Here is an 11,748-nt window from a genome sequence, read left to right as displayed (position 1 = left end):
AACTTGATCAAATCTGACATGGAGTTTACAGTTGAAGAAATACAGGCTAAAATTTTAACAAGTGACTGGTGACTTTGGTTGCATCCATTTTGGGGTTCCCTGCTGGAGACACCTTAAGGAGGTCTGATTTCCAGAGGGCCGGTTCTTAGTGATGGTAATATAGTATGTTGGCTTGTTTATTAGCCTGAGATAGAATTTGGGGGGGTTGTTTGTCCATTTGATTTATGATATTCTTATATCCTTACTACCATGTGTGAACAAAGAACAAAGACACTGTGTGTTGCATCTACCCACAGCCAGAGGGAGCTTATAGCACAGTGAGGAAAGAGAAGGAATAGACTTCAAGTGTTGCTGGATATGGTGGGAGTTTAAATAGATGAGTGTACACTTGAAGGCTGCTCTCCCAAGCCAAGGTCAAGCAACCAGTCGGGAGGGGCGAGGAGGATGGGGGGGAGAGGTATACGAAACACTAAACCCCCCCCAAAATGATGACCCTGGCTGAAACACAACGTCACTCCCTACCCCTCCCATGGGGTACACAAGAGGTGGTACCGAAGCCTCCAGACTCACGACCCTCCAAAACAGAACATGACCCTAAATTGTAAGGAGTGGGGCCAGGGGCATGCGCTACCGGTATAATTAAGCCTGCTCAGAAAGAGGAGGGGGACAGGGAAGGGAAAAGCTGTACTGGTGTACAGAGCTGTGGGTGATGCTTGCTTGGTAACCCCAATAAATATTGCATTGCCTGCACTTTGGGCTCTGGCCTTCTGCTTTCTGATAAGCACCAAAGGAGGACAAGGGGAAGACCCTAACACACTTCCTGAAAATCAAACGCCTTTATGGCTGGGTACCCAAAATCAGTAGTCAGGGAGCTAGCAAGGGAGAACTGCCCCTCAGGGTGATCCACGATGTAATTTGTGATGCTGGGAAGAGAGCTGCAATAGAGAAGCTGCTGAGACTCAGAAATCCAGAGCGGGAACCTGAGAGCACCCAGAGATTTGTTCCCTTCCTTTTACTAAGGACAAGTGGGGAGGATGTAATTCAGTGTGATAGCAGGAAAATTCCTATGGCCTTTCTAACCACGGTGAGCTGCTTCTGCTTTCTGTGTGATCTGCAGTGCTAGGGAATACTAGTAACTACGCCTGTCCAACAGAAAATGGGACTAACTCAAGCTGGTTGGAAAACATCCATAAAAACCAGGGAGATCATTGTTTCATGTGTTAATATAAAATCAGTTTCTTATTGGAGAAGATGAAGATATGAACTAACCAGAGCTTGCAGGAGTTGAAAACCACACAAACCAGTGAAATAAGACGATAAACCACAATATGATCGTTCCGGGCTGACTGAGTGCTTTGTTGCTGTTAGCAGAACTCAGAGACCCGTGGAAAATCACATCTTTTCCATGCTGGGAAACTTCCTCTATAAAGTTATAGGCCCAAATTCTGCCCTCATGTCAATCTGGAAAAGCACAATGGATGGTGGATTTACACTGTTACAAATGCTTGTGATTTTATTCTGGCAAAAAAATGGTGCATTTTTTAAAGCCCTGGTTCTGGGTGAAATGTGATTAGATGGGAATCCCAGCTTCCATTAAAAGAAAGAAAGAAAGAAAATAAAGTGGGTTGAGTTTCTTGCCTTCATGATTGTGGAGAAAAACTTGAAAATTACAGCCTAAAGACACGCAAACCAGAAAGCAAATAAAAATAAACCTTTTTTCAAAAAAAAGTCTCATTATTTTAAACCAATCAGACCAGGGGAATCTGATTCATGATATTTTAAAACTTTGGGGTCTCCTTTGAGCATTTATCCATCCGGATCCCACTCTAGATGTGAGACAAGGTGGATGAATTAATATATTTTATTGGACCAACTTCTGATGGTAAGAGAGTCAAGCTTTCGAGCTACACAGAGCTGTTCTTTGATCCTTGCAGTCCCTTCTAACCCTATGGTTCAATGACTCTAGGATTCTTCAGATCTGGGAAAGGTACTCTGCCAACATTTGGGCAACAGTGTGTATTGGGGCCAGGCCTGCAACCTGCAGGCCCTTATATCTAGGGCTCTACCAAATTCATGGTCCATTTTGGTAGATAGGTTTTTAAAAATCTTAAATTTCGTGGTTTCAGATATTTAAAACTGAAATTTGTAACCATGGGAGATCCCGACCCAAAAGTGTTTTTTTTTCTGTGTGGGGGGGGGGATTCAAGGCTATTTTCGAGGGTCATGGTATTGCCACCCTTACTTCCGCACTGCTGCTGCTGGCGATGCTGCCTTCAGAGCTAGGCTCCCAGTCAGCAGCTGGAGAGCTTCCTGCAGCTGGGGGAAGTTCCCAGAGGTGGATCTGACTTGGCCCCAGGAACAGCCTGTGCAGGGGAAGAGAAAGTCCTGTATCTCCCCAGCCTGGCCAGGACCAGCAGATGGAGCCCAGTGCATAGTAGGAGCCCCGGCCAGGGTGCCCCCAGCCCTGCCCTGCTTCTCCTCGGCTCCGGGCCCAGTGCTCAGGGGTGAAAAGGGCCTTGGCTGTGTTGGGGGGGGATGACCATAGTGTCCCCCTCAACCCCGACACCCTAAACAGTTTCCCATGTTGCCCACCTGTAAGACTGGCCCTGCCTCCCCCACAAAAAAGTGACAACCCACCTATCCCATGCAACCCTTACTTCTGTGCTGCATGGCGCTGCCTTCAGAGCTGGGCAGCCAGAGAGCAGCAGCTGCTGGCCAGGTGCCCAGCTCTGAAGGCAGAGCAGAAGTGAAGGTAGCAATACCATGATCCCCTACAACAGCCAGATTTCATGGGGGAGACCAGATTTTGTGGTCTGTGATGTGAATTTGGTAGAGCCCTACTTATACCCCCCACGCAAGATCGTAAATTGTGGAACAGCCAAAACTGCCACTCAATTCCTCCTTACCAGCAGTGGCAGTGAGATGGAACCTCCTAGTCCTCTATGATGCCAGAGCTGTAACTTTTCTTCTTGTTGCTTCGTAATTTCTAAGAGTAATAGTTATTTAGTAGCTATTTAATCTATTGTCAATAAAAATAATAATAAAAAAATCTTTTAGAGATTTTACCTCATACTGAGGCATCGTCCTGATGGCAGACGCTAGGTCTCCAAATTTAAAAACCTGTCTGGTCTGTGAGGAAGCTATACCCTTAAAGGTTATCTATTAAATGTCCTTTTTTGCCTTGGAGAGGGACATGGGCCTGAAAAATGCCCAGTCTGAAGTTCTGTCTCAAAACTCGCTAAAAAAAAATGGAGACGCTTGATCTAAAACTGCACCTTTCAATCCTAATCTAGACAAGGACTAAGCTTTGAACCCGTGATCGGGAAGAACAGTGTGAAATCCCAGGGTAGGGCAGGTCAGGAAAATGATGATGTGGTGTGAAGGCTTCAGGAATGTTCAGATGCTGCAATAATTCATCCCATTATTTCTACCTGACTATGTTCCTTTTCTGCATAAGCGGAAGCAACTTCCAGCTTCCACGTTCTAAGGAATATGGCAGGATAGGCTGGGTTCAGTGCTGGTTGCTGTGGCGGCCATGTTGGATGGGCGGAGAGTTAGGCTACCGAGCCTGGAGTGGGTGACTCTTTGGAGAACGACAAGTTTCAGAGTAGCAGCCGTGTTAGCCACAAGTCCTCCTTTTCTCTTTGGAGAACCTGTCCCTTCCTCTGATGTATCTGAGAAAGGCATTTGACCTGCAATTTACATCTTCTTTGTATTTAAGGAGCTGGTTTATAGCCCTGCTCCCACTCTGTTCAATGGGAAACTCCCTTTGACTTCAGTGGGATCAAATGTGGTCTTAGGGTGAGTTTGCATTTGCTCTGGCCTATTTCTTTTTCCATATGAGGGTACAGGGCGTGCGGAAGCAGGGACTCGGTGACTGCAAACAGCAAGTACTAGACACTGTCAGTTTCACCTAGGCTCAGTGCTTCCAGCAGACAGCCCCATGAGCCAGTCACTGCTCACAACCTTTGCCCTCTTCTAAGCACTGCAGCTGCCTCATTGCACTGATAAAGATCATGAGCTGAACTTCTCTGCCTCTCTGCTATTAACGGAGCTTCTTTCTTCACCACATTCCCAGGGCCGATGACGCATCCCCACTTGAGGCTTGATCCAAAGGTCTTTGAAGTCAATAGGAGTCTTTTCATGAGCTTTGGGTCAGGTTCCTGGAAGGGGACAGCCACAAATTTACCCTTAAGAGGACATGTTGTACAGAATAGGCTGCACTTCCTGGGCCAGATTCTGATCTCATTTACACTGCTTTACACCAACTGCAGTGGAGTTACTCCTGATTTACACCAGTGTAAGTGAGATCAGAATCAGACCCACTGTAACTATTGCTGGATATTTCTTTGTCCAGTTCTACTTACCCCTGACTTAGCACCAGAGATACCAGATGTAAGTAAATCTACTAACAGTAAAAGGCATGAAAATGTGCATCTGAATAAAACATTGCACGATCATCATGTATTTGTGTTACTCCAGAGTAAAATTCCAGGCTATGGATCTGCTCCCCACTGTGTTACTCTAGTTTTACCCCAGAGTATTTCCTTTGGCTTCAGTGACGTTATCCCTGCATAACAATGAAGTAACTCAGTGGAGAATCCTGTTTTATGGCCTGCCCTTGAATGGCTGAAATGGCAAGTGCTCTCAAAATGAACATGCCTGGGCCAGAAGCTCAGCTGGTGTAAATCGCCAGAGCTCATTTACTTCAATGGAGCAATGTCAATTTCCACCAGTTAGAAGTCTAACTCTGTGTCTGCCTCTGTGGCTATGAACAGAAGCTGCCTCTGTGGCTATGAACAGAAGCTGAATGAATCAAAATTTGTTTGGAAATCCCAATTTCCCAGATTACAGGGTGAGATGCATTATTATCCCATGGACCAATCTCTGAAGAAGTGGTGGACTCCTCCTCACATGGGACTTCTCTTTAGCATCCATCATTAATCTCAGGACTTTATTTCTGGAGTCTGAAATGTTAATAGGAAATGCAGGAGGATTTTCAAAACACGTACAGCGTTGCCAATTCGCACAGTTTAATTGTAAGTTTTGTGATATTTGGTGCTTCTCGTAAAGCCCCAGCTCCTGGAGTCAGTTGATCACCTGGAAATTTCAGCTCTCTCTTTTTGTTTAAAGTGTGTTTTAGCCCTCCTGTTCGCAGAGAAAAACTTGAAAACACGAACCCCAAAAGCTAGGACAACAGAAGACAAATAAAAAGAAACCAGCCTAATATTTTAAAAAATCTCACGTTGTTTAAGCCAATCTCATGATATTTTGGGGCCTGTCTCAGGATATTTGAATGGTTGGGGTTGACAATACTCCTAAGTGATTTAGGAGCCTAGTTTTCTTTGAAAGACTTAGGGACTGCCCTTCAGCTAATGTAAACTGGAATAGCTTTATTGACTTCAACTGACCATGTAGCCAGTTGTCCGTCTGCCCCTCTGGCTCCTACATCACTTTGGCTGTTTTGAAAGTCCCACCTGGTGTCAGGAAACCACCCCGAATACTATTAAAACAGTTCTACAGTTTCAGGTAGCCATGGGTTTTTTCCAGTGTTACAATTGGGTGTTTTGCATTTAAGTGAAGAGCACAGTCCTAAGTTTGACACTTCTGGGGAAAGAAGGGGGTTTCCATGGGAAAAGAACATCTTTTCATTTACTCTCTGCTCTGCCTGATGTCCAGCCAATGAGCTTCCATTCTGCAATGCAGATAAATGCTGATCCTGCACATTTAAGGCCTATTTTACGAAGCAGCTTGTGCTGCCGTTGCCACATTTAGGAGACAGCGAACGGGAAGTCCCATTTTCCTTTGTGCCTCAGCCTGTCTTGTCTGCACCAGACTTCAGGAAAGGTAAAGTATCCACAATCTTAGAGCGGAAACAACCTCCCTCCAGGAGGGATTTCAAATCCCTAGAAGAGTGAGAGCTGGAACTGCTCTTATGGACTGGAGACGGGAATGGATCTTAGCTGCTTTGGCATGAGAGCTGTTCTGTAGCACAGGGCAAGCCTCCTAGAGAACTACCTGCCTCCAACTGAACTAGGAGAGCATCTGTGGGAAGGTACGTGGTTTGGAACTTGCTCTTTTGCTCATTTTAAACTCATGGGGCTTGATTCTGCCATTGACAAATGAGTAACACTGTGCCAGGGCCCCTGGGGTCCCCCGTGTGAGGAGCTGATATCCTCAGGGGAAGGTACAGTCATTTCTAACCCTTAAAGGTTTCATTAGTTGAGTTTTTCTGCATAAATGACACTGTGACAATAGCTTGTCCCCAAGATTAATGAATTTCACGTCTTCAGCACCTTGGAATTGTCAGTTCTCAGTGGTGCAGAGGGAGCTGGGGGGAGCACTGTGCTGGGTAGAGAGAGGTTTTCTGGCTGATGGAAGGCACGACCAGGTGGACCTTTACCAGCAGTGGATGTGGGTCATAAAGAGTCTGGAACAGCCCCCATGGAGAATTCCTCCTGTTATACTGATTCTGATGGAACATAAGGGCCCAAAGAGTCAAAGATGTTCACATGACCTGTCACTGTACAACATTAATATTTTCAGAGTAGCAGCCGTGTTAGTCTGTATTCACAAAAAGAAAAGGAGTACTTGTGGCACCTTAGAGACTAACCAATTTATTTGAGCATAAGCTTTTGTGAGCTGCAGTTCACTTCATCGGATGCATTCAGTGGAAAATACAGTGGGGAGATTTATATACACAGAGAACATGAAACAATGGGTGTTATCACACACACTGTAAGGAGAGTGATCACTTAAGATGAGCTATTACCAGCAGGAGGGGGGTGGGGCAGTAGAAAACCTTTTATAGTGATAATCAAGGTGGGCCACTTGCAGCAGTTGACAAAAACATCTGAGGAACAGTGGGCGGGGGGGGGGAATAGTTTTACTTTGTGTAATGACGCATCCACTCCCAGTCTCTATTCAAGCCTAAGTTAATTGTATCCAGTTTGCAAATTAATTCCAATTCTGCAGTCTCTGGTTGGAGTCTGTTTTTGAAGTTTTTTTGTTGAAGAATTGCAACTTTTAGGTCTGTAATCGAGTGACCAAAGAGATTGAAGTGTTCTCCAACTAGTTTTTGAATGTTATAATTCTTGACGTCTGATTTGTGTCCATTTATTCTTTTACATAGAGACTGTCCAGTTTGGCCAATGTACATGGCAGAGGGGCATTGCTGGCACATGATGGCATATATCACATTGGTAGATGTGCAGGTGAACAAGCCTATGATAGTGTGGCTGATGTGATTAGGCCCTATGGTGGTGTCCCCTGAATAGATATGTGGACACAGTTGGCAACGGGCTTTGTTGCAAGGATAGGTTCCTGGGTTAGTGGTTCTGTTGTGTGGTATGTGGTTGCTGGTGAGTATTTGCTTCAGGTTGGGGGGCTGTCTGTAAGCAAGGACTGGCCTGTCTCCCAAGATCTGTGAGAGTGATGGGTCGTCCTTCAGGATAGGTTGTAGATCCTTGATGATGCATTGGAGAGGTTTTAGTTGGGGGCTGAAGGTGATGGCTAGTGGCGTTCTGTTATTTTCTTTGTTGAGCCTGTCCTGTAGTAGGTGACTTCTGGGTACTCTTCTGGCTCTGTCAATCTGTTTCTTCACTTCAGCAGGTGGGTATTGTAGTTGTAAGAATGCTTAAACAAGGTCTGGGGTTCCAAGTACAGAGACCTTAGCATGCTTAGTACCATGGCAAACACACTAGGAAATTCATGGCCAAGGTTAGAAACATATCGACTGAGACCCACGAAAGGAAAAGAACCAAAACAAGGCAAAAAGCATTGAAACTGAAACTGCCTGATTATCCAAAACACATTTAATTAAAACATATATCAGACCTTTTTGAGCAGGAGAGGTCTCGGTTAGAGTCTCTTAGCCCACGAAGCAGTTCTTGGTGGGGAAGAAAGGGTTAGTTTTCTTGTTCAATTCTGCGTTGGGAATGATAGTCACTTCCCTTCTTTCAATAAAACAGACATACGGAAAAAGTGAAGACGCGACAGGACAGTAAAATTTGGGGGAATAAGTCTTTTGTTGATGTTCTCAGGATACAGGGCAGCTGATCAGTCACAGGTGGATGCTTTGGGCTGGTAGGTCGGCCGCGGCAGCTGTTACTTTAGACCCTGGCTCACCTCCCTGGTTAGGGACATCATCTGGTTGGTTTGGTCAGGTCGTTTTCCATTACTGCTCCTTCTCAGGCCAAACGCCGCTGGGTGAGCCATCTCATCTCATTGAGCTGGTGCTGTGCAGTGCAGTTGATTTCAGTTTCAGGTGAAAAGCTGAAAGAGAGACCTAAGACAGGCTGAAAATAGTGCGGTACGGAAAGGAACACACAAGGGAGGATAAAACAGAGCAGGATCTCACATATATCAAGCAAGGGTCCTTGCTGGTGCAGTGGTGATGGCCTGGCATCCCCACCGGTGTGTCACAATGAAAATCCTTCCTCTGCCCTCTTTCCTTCCCCAAAGACTTCTTAAAGGGGCTGATGAATGGAATAAGTGCATCCCTTTATTATTTTGTCCACCAATGAGACTTAATTTCTGGTCTCACAACTCCTCTTGTTTGCCAGACACGGCTTTAACACAGTTGTGGGGTGGTATTATTATACCTCTTTGTTTACATTAATGCAGCCTCCCTCTCTCCTTTTTCCATCCTTCTTACACAATTGTGCATCACAAGCCAGTGTGACAATTTAGGAACCTCTGCACACTTTCCACCAGCTAAGGTCACAAGCAGAGCTGGCCTGCTAGGGCCCAGTTATTCCTACACACACACCCCTGCACAGAGGAAGCACAGGGCTGGCATAGGAGTCCTACATTGCCCTCCTGTGGAGACCCTGGCTAGGTCCTGGCAGGAGCAAACTGGGGTGGAAGAGGGAATGGCCAGAGTGCTTTACACTCTGGCAGTTCTGGTCTGCCATGCAACAGGGGGGAGCAGCCCAGTGTTAGAGAGGCACAACACTGGCATATAGCTGTACTCCCTGATCTTCTATGATTCCTGCCCTCCCTCCCACCTTGGGCTGTGCTCCCTGAGAGATGTAACACACAATCTGGCCCAAGGAGCCTCCCACTCCATCTATTAAGAAGCTTCAGTCCTGATCTGCTTCTCTGCTTTCCTCTTCAGACAACTGAGACCCCACCCTACCTCCAGCCATGAGGATCCTTTACCTTCTGCTTCTTGTTCTCTTCCTGGGCCTCCATGCAGCTCAAGGTAAGGCGCACACAGGGATGGGATGGTGAAAACTGATACCCACTTAGCATCTTCAAACCTTAACCTGTTAATCCTCAAAACATGCCTTTAGGGTCACGTGGTCCAGTGGTCACAGCAAGAAGTTGCAGTCTAGAATCCTGGGTTCCAGTCTCAGCTTTGCTACTGATCTTCTGTGTGACCTTTGGAAATTCATTTACGCTCCCTCAGCCTGTTTCCCCATCTATAAAAATGATCATGAATATGAGCTGCGCTTGAGGTCTGCAGATGACGAGTGCTATGTCTTATCATTTTCTCTATTTTATGGGGAAACTGTGTCACAGTAGTAGCTTGCTTAAAGCCAGAGTCCAGACTGCATCTTGGGAGATCTGGAACCCCACCCCTATGATCATCATGTTGCCTCTCAATGTCTCTGTTCTGGTGCTGTTCCTAAGGAAAGTTGGCCGTTCAGCTCCTGCTGGATCACACAGTTCAGTAGATATCAGGAGATCACAAGGTGGGATTGTTGAATTCTTGTGCTTCAAATTGTATCATCCATGTCTGTCAGTGTCTTGAAGGCAATAACTGTACTGTGTGCCATTTGTAGTTGACAGTGTGCATGATCGTTAACATTTTCTTTAGACTGAACACTTTTCTTGCAACAATATTTTGCCCTCGTGGGAATGAATTCACTGGAATGTAGATGTACCAGGCTCTGAACTAGATGTCTCACTCTCCAGCACTGGATAGCTGGCAGTGTCTTCTTTCTTGAAACCACAGTGACTTTCCGTGTTTATTTTACAGGAAGCTTTTCATTTAAAGACACTCGGAAATGTAAAAGCAACTGGTATCATATGGGTGGCCGGTGCCGACTGTGGGGATGCAAATGTGGTGAGAAAAGGACTGGAACATGCTTGGCTGGGTTAATGACCTGCTGCCACCCAAAGCACTAAAGAACCCGCTGTGCTTAGTTGAACATTCCAAGAATGGACTAGTAACATCAACAGCAACATAGATTGTAAGATCCAGGTGGCAGGGACCTCTGGGCACTGTACCACGCCCACTCTGGGCACTCAAACAGTAAATAAAATAATCAAATAATAAATGTGCGTTGTCTTGCACTGGTGCCTAGATGCTATGGTGATGGACTCACTAGACAGGCCATAGAATTGAGATGAACTAGTTTATTTGAAAGCAACAGGCCTGATTCTCCACTAGATACACTCTGTGGAGTCCTTTACATCTGTGCAAAGTGGGTGCAGAATGATACCCTGCCGGAAGGGTGGCTTTTTACACCCACTGTGCACGGGTGTAAATAGTTTGAAAAGGCACAAGGTGATGGAGAATCAGTCCCAAGCTGTTAAACTATGTTTCTTCAATAAGGATTAAAGCCTTTCTGTGACCCATGTGTAATGCCTACAGGCCCCAAGCACCTGGGATCAAAATTGGGAACCTCTGGAGCTTAATGCATGAGCCTCTACTGCATGGTCTAGCCACCACTAGAGGGGGACAGAGTGCCATACCAAGTAGGCGTGGGTTACATATGTACATTTTAGACCTCGGCTTGCATGCATTTATACTTTTTTCTACATGCCTAAATAACCTCAACTTCCCTCCATCTCTCCACCTTTAAGAAGCTACTCCAAATCCTCCATGCTTCAGAAGCATTCACACTTAGGGTGTGTCCACACTGCAATCAGTCATGACTAGCACAAGTAGACATACCCGAGCTACCATTGATCTAGCTAGCATCTCCAGATTGCAGGGTAGACCTACCCTTAAATGGTCACCCCTCACTTTGCACACTGTCTTGTTGTGTTTGCCTCAGTCCCTGCCTTTTTTAGCTGGTCAACTCTTCAGTGGCAGGGACATTGTATCTGTGTAGCTCTGGGCTTGTCTACACGAACACTTAATTCGTAGGAAGCTAAGGTGTAACACTACCCACCATCCACTAAGTGTCCCCACTGACGCTCACTAAACATTCCCTGGTGCAGGTTAATCTAGTCCCATTTCAAAGCAGGGAGATTAAAGCACACTAGAGAGCTTTTAGTGCACAGCAGAAGGGTCCACACAGACACAGAGCGCAGCAGGTTAGATTTACACGCAAGCTTGCCACAAACTAAGTGTTCGTTTAAACAAGCCCTCTGTTCTTCCACCCTACAGAACCACGTGCATTTCTTACGGAACTATATAACGATCTGGGCCTGTGAGCTGCTGAGTCCCTGCAAATCTCAGTTGCGTTGAGGATGGCCCACACAGGGACATTGTTGCAGGCACCATCTCTGAGCACCCCCTTGTGGTCCAGCAAGGCCCAGCAGGCACTCTGGCCTCTATTCGGATTCAGAAATAAACCAGTCACCTCCATAATCCTTACACAACAGCTCCCTTCTCCTGGGATCTAATGTATTTAGTTTGCACAGCTTCCCCCGAGAAGGGCTCCCCTTTAGGTTGACGGGTCCTCCCAACCCTCCTGCTTGGGGCTGGGGAGGATTTTAGTCCTGGCCTTCCTGGCCTCGATTCTCCCCTCAGGTTTGGGAATCGCCCCAGCTTTCCTGCTTGGGGCTGGG

General features: G+C 46.2%; 1 long non-coding RNA gene across 1 annotated transcript; it reads left to right on the top strand.

Annotated features, from left to right (window-relative positions):
* The first annotated feature begins 5,736 nt into the window (after positions 1 to 5,736).
* LOC140908104 (uncharacterized) lies at positions 5,737 to 10,255 on the top strand. The gene is made up of 3 exons (XR_012157753.1): positions 5,737 to 6,055; positions 9,119 to 9,205; positions 9,986 to 10,255. It is a non-coding gene; the product is annotated as an uncharacterized LOC140908104 (long non-coding RNA).
* The last annotated feature ends 1,493 nt before the right edge of the window (positions 10,256 to 11,748 follow it).

This window comes from Lepidochelys kempii, chromosome 3, assembly GCF_965140285.1.
Source record: "Lepidochelys kempii isolate rLepKem1 chromosome 3, rLepKem1.hap1, whole genome shotgun sequence".
Lineage (NCBI taxonomy): Eukaryota > Metazoa > Chordata > Testudines > Cheloniidae > Lepidochelys > Lepidochelys kempii.
The sequence above is the reverse complement of the archived record's forward strand: the minus strand, read 5'-3'. Positions and strand labels throughout refer to the sequence as shown.